Genomic DNA, 5,564 nt, shown 5'->3' with positions numbered 1-5,564 from the left:
CTGGTAAGAAATGACTCATGATCATCTTGCCTTCACTGACATCAAAAGCAGACATCAGTCTTTGCTGGTTGGTGGGAGCCATCTTCAGCAAATGATTATACAGTTGTATTTTTATGGGCTCACTCCTTCTCTTTATGTCTATGAACTGCTGTTTGATGCTCAGTTCACCCTCCCTTTGCTGGCTAGAGGAGCTGACTTCTCCTCCCACAGTTCTGTTCTGTTCCTCTTGGAAGGAACTTGCAGATACTTCCCTGCTAGGTGGGCCCATGCCCAGAGACTGCCCTGTTGGCATTTCCTCATCAGAGAAAGGGTTCATTCTCTGTCTTTTCTCACCATGACTTTCTGATGTGGTCAAGGGAGTCTCTCTGTCCCTTTTTCTACTAGTATCCTCCTTTTGTGGAGTTTGGAGGATTGATGCATCAACTGATGTTTCTTGCCTAGGAGGCACTGTATTTTGTGCCTGCTGTTCTGTGGAAATTGGGGCTTCAACTGCCCCTTCTTGCTGTGGGGGCTGCTCTTTATTATGCTGCCCTTCTTCTTGCTGCAATTCCTGTTGTTGTTGTTGTTGTACCTGCTCATGCGGTGGCTGTTCACTATCCATCTCTTTTTCCTTGCCCTTGCCAGATATATCTTCAGTGGCTTTGGGTGCTTGCTGATTTGCAGTCGAGGAGGATGGAACTGCTCCCACTTTTGTGCTTGGCAGTGAAAACACCTGTGAAAAAAGTTCAAGGTCAACCATCTTTTTAAGATTCCTCACTGCTCTTTGATTCAGCTCTTCTTGTGTAACCAACTCTTCTAGGGTTCCTCTCCTCCATTTTGCTTGGTTAGCATGTTTTTCAATGCGAGGGAGTTTTACATGATCATAGCCAGAGAGCCTATATCTGAGCCTTCTCAAAGTGATGAAGTGGTTGGGGTCATAAGGTTTCCAGAGGAAACTAGTTTGAAGGCCAAGGGACTCAAGCATCCTGTCTGCTTCTTTCCAACCTTCCTCCCTTTGGTTATAGACAAAGTGGCCCAGTTGGTTCCTGACTTTCAACTGTGCTTTCTTGCCTTTGCCTGAAAAGTGAAGAACATCAACATTGCCGAACTGCCTGAAGTATTCTAGGGCAAATAGCCTCATAGGCACATATCTGGGTAGTCTGTAGGGAGGCAGTTCACACCCATACATCCTAATGACGGTGTGGTGCTGGTAAAAGTACCAGTCCCCAATGCTGTATGATTTGGATAGCTGCAGGATCCTTTGCATTTCATCTGTGAGCCTTGGAGGAGGTGAGCCCATCAACATTGACATAGCTAGGTGGATGAACTGATCTATGAACTCACAATAAGTATAAGGAGTTTCACCTCTACAGTTGAAAACGGATGACCAATAGACCACTGATCTTGGATTGCCTTGGGCATCCTCTCTTTTGATTGGAAAAGAGAATTTCTGATGTTGATGATATAAGATCAAGTGGTAAATGTAGGAGGTATACCTGAACACTCTCTCTCTTGCCAGGTTCATTAGTTGCTCATGTATTTTGTCTGCTATATAGGTGGTATAGTCATAGCAGATAGGAGACTTGCCAGGAGCAAACATGAGCATGATTACCAGCATAGTTTGATCAACAAACTCAATGGAGTTGTAGCCCAAAATGGGACTAATCATGTCTGCCAGATCTCTGCCCAGTTGGTTGAGGTATACCTGATTGATAGGAGGATACTTCACAGAGTCAGCGCCAATGTATAGCTGGTTTAGTTTGGTGACCTGAGCATCTGTCATTCTGGCTCCTCGATTTATCAGGTCTACAAGTGATAGAGGGACCAGTTTCTTCTCATTCCTGAAGCAGAGCATATCCTTGATAGCATATGGGGTGACATAAAACACAGCTGATCCTGAAGGGTCAAGAACTGCCCTCTGAGTGGGGTCATAACTTTCAGCACACAGATGGATCAACTCAGGGAATTGGTTAACTTGAGGGAGCTTGAAAATAGGGAGGAATGAGCCCCATATGCCCAGCACATCTATTCCAGCCTCATGCTTAGCCTTCAGTTCATTGAGCAGGTGGATGTGGAACTTAGTACTCATCAGCATTTCCTCTGAAATCTGATAGTCCATGTCTGCCAGAGACTGCCATTCCAATTGTCTCTGAGGGGCATTTAATGGAGCAATGTTTAATGCTATTGGAGCCACTAGTGGATGCATGACTTCTCCTAGTATTTTGGATAGAGTTGCTATACAGAGCAACACCAAGAGTTTTCTTTGAGGGAGAAATGTGAGTTGTATGGAACAGAGGGTGAGTGAGACAGTTGCAGCAATTGAAATACTACTTAAAGGACTGACAAAATAGTAGCAGGACTGAGCAAAGTGTTTTCTGTGGTGAATTTGGTCAGTTAAGGTTCCTAGTTCACGACTGCGCGAACTAGCTGTGAATTTCAACTCAATTTGTCAAATGCGGCCCTGCAGGAGTTTAATGGCTTCACTGGCTCGATATAAGTGTAGGTCACTGTGTGTTTAATGGTGAAAACAGATTTTTAAAGTCTGTTAACAATTTATTTGCAGAATTATGGATAAAACCAGGCTTATGGGATGATTTTGAAGAATACCTGGTGAATTCGTCGGCAAGAGTTGCGAATGTAGGTGCAATGGAGGCTCTGGTGGTCTCGGAATCGACTTTAGCAGGCTGGTGTGGGTTTGGATGTGAGCAGCATGCAGAAAATAGCAGTAGTGTCTTTTGCCAAAAGTGAAAAAAACATGAGATTTTGGCCTAAAAATGGATTTTTGGCAATATTGGCACGTTTTTGGGATGATGTCAGCATGACGTCATTGGGTAAGGTGGCGAGCTGCTATTGGTCCACGGAGATGATGCGGTGGCAGACACATTGGCACAGGGGCGGACAAAAAGGTTGACGCGATGGCGGGGTGGCAATGACGTGGGGATGACGTTGGATGAGCGGATCGACCGAAACCGGAAATGGTTAGCGGTTTTATATCGCACCGCTATAGCTGCGGAGGTGGAATGTGTCAGGCGTACCTCCGATGCATTGTGGGGAGGGCGCGTGGCGGGCGCCTGACGTCACCTTCAGACAGATATCGGAAGGTATCTGTCGGACGTCGGGGCCGCTCCGATATGAACGAGGGGCGTCGGATCACATGGGTCCGATTCGACGGTTGATGGAAGGGTGATGTGATCAGAAAATACGAATGGGGGGGCGGGATTAATTTATTATTTGTTTTGGAGTATGCGCCCGGCGGAAAACATTAGGATATGGTGTTTTACAATGTTTTTCAATGTATTTTGGAAATATAACAACGCGGCCGGATACTTTGGTTAAGCGGAAAAAAGGTGGGTTTTTGGGTTATTTCACAATTTGAAAGGGGTTTACGGGTAGGAGGGGTTTTTATAAGGTTTTTTCTTTACAAACGAAGGTTTAATGGGTGGGATAACTTTAAAGAAGGGAGAGGGGTGAGGTTTAGGTTCATCAAAGTGACCAGATGCCAATTTGATCCCTGACAGAGGATTTATTGGCTATAATGCCAAGGGGAGGGATATTTATACAAAATTTGGGGTTTATACACCATGGTGTTATAATACTAGGGAAAGGGTAATATAGGGGAATTATATAATAGAGTTAGGGTTAATATGGATGAATGGAGTGGATGAGGGGAGATAACACTAAGCTTTTTTTGAAAATAACTTAGCTTAAGGAGTAGATCAAAATGAAAAGAGTTTTAGACAAGAAATGTGGCTTTTAATAGGACTAAGAACCACCATGAAACCATAATTTCTTCCATGAATCTCAACTGATGAGGGATTGTTAGTAATGAAATGGAAAAAGGGGAAGAAGGGAGGTTAGACATACTTCTTTGCTTGCTGCAACTTGATGAAGAATAATACCTTCTCAATTCATTGATTTTGCTTTGGTGAACAAAGTTAGCACACATGCAACTTATAAGAAATGGCCTTTCTACAACCCCAACTGCCTACCCATCTATTTGCCTAGCATTTTTTATTTCTTCTTGGAGGGTGCATTTAGGCTTGCAAACCCTTACTTGCCTTTTCTTTTCTTTGGCTTTTTCTTTTGTTTTTCTATCTACTTCTACCCTTATTTCTTCCAAGGTCCCAGATTAAGCTGTTGGGAGCCTTTCTTCTCTACCTAAACTACTTATCTGCCAAGATTAAACAGTTTGGACAGACTTCCTTCTCTATTCTACAACTGAAAATTCAAAGCATGGCATGATCCAGGTTAGACTGTTGGACCATCCATCAAAATTGAGTCCCCATCAAGCTACAAGCATAGATTGTATTCTCTTGGAAATATGTGATCTTTGAATCATCAAAGCAGAGCATATTTGGACCCTTTCATTGCCAATCATGAAATATGAAACCTATTGGTATAGGTAGCTAACAGTTATAAATGCAATCTAGGTACCAGCATTGGACATAGCAACAAGGAATGAAAAATTGAAGTGCTAAAAATAGCATTGCTATAAATAGCATTTCAGGATGGATTCCAATTTTAGTCAGTCCCTTGACTAAAATTGAGAAGTAAAATTCAAATTTGATCTTAGAAACTATTTGTAAAATAATTAATTAATTCACCATGAGTTAATTAGTTATAGAAAATCAAACATGAAGTCTATGTGAGGACATGGAATAGTTTCTCCATTGATTGAGGAATTTATCCCTTAGTTAAAGAGATAAGGATGAGTTGTAATATTGAGTTGTAATTAGTTGGCTCAATTAACTGATTCAAGTCCAATTAGATTAGTTCTAACAATTTGTAGAATTAATTGTGAGTTAAGTTAGTTAATCTTGCATGCATGTAACTGTTTCTCTCCAGATAACTGAATATTCTCTCGTAAATAAATCATGCATGTCAGTTCAGTTAGAGACCCATTTGAGATCAGAGGAAGGGACAATGTACTATCAGTTGGAGGATTTTTCCTATAAAGGAAACTCATCCACGTAGAAGGAATTATCTCCTTTAGATTTGTGCAGTTATTTCTGAGCCAAGTGAGTGGTGTTAGGCGGGAATTCACACAAGTGGAAGAACTGGACCCCAGGAAAAACTGTGCAAGGAAATAGGAGGCTTGGAGGGTAGAGGAGAAGGTTTGTGAGGGACCTTTGACTATCTATGAGAAACAGAGGGATTGCAGAGAGAGCAAGATAGCTTATGAGTTGATTCTTTTTGTAATCCAAACTATTTTCCACCTGAATGTTAATACAAAGACTGGGGTTTTAGGTTGAATCTTTCCTTAGGATTATTCTTTTGTGTACATGTGTGTTTTCTTTCACTTCATCAGTTATATAATTCATCTTGCTCAAATTGATTAAGCTTCCGCAAAGTTTGTTGTAGAAGTAGGTCTTGTATTTTTCTTTTGTATATTGCATAATCTGTTGATCTACAGTGGGAATTTATGCATGGTATCATAGCAAAGGTGATCAAGCAAAGAACAATATACAAGAAGGGAGAAGTTCAAAGTTTGTGGTTCTTGAATATAGAAATCAATTTCTTATCACATCTCAATTTCACCAATGGCTTTCAACAGTTTAAGGCTCGAGTATGCCCTTGATGGCAGC

Source organism: Pinus tabuliformis, chromosome J (assembly GCF_031772625.1).
Source record: "Pinus tabuliformis cultivar Carrire ecotype Pingquan chromosome J, CPIR1, whole genome shotgun sequence".
Taxonomy (NCBI): domain Eukaryota; kingdom Viridiplantae; phylum Streptophyta; class Pinopsida; order Pinales; family Pinaceae; genus Pinus; species Pinus tabuliformis.
Note: the sequence above shows the minus strand (reverse complement) of the source record.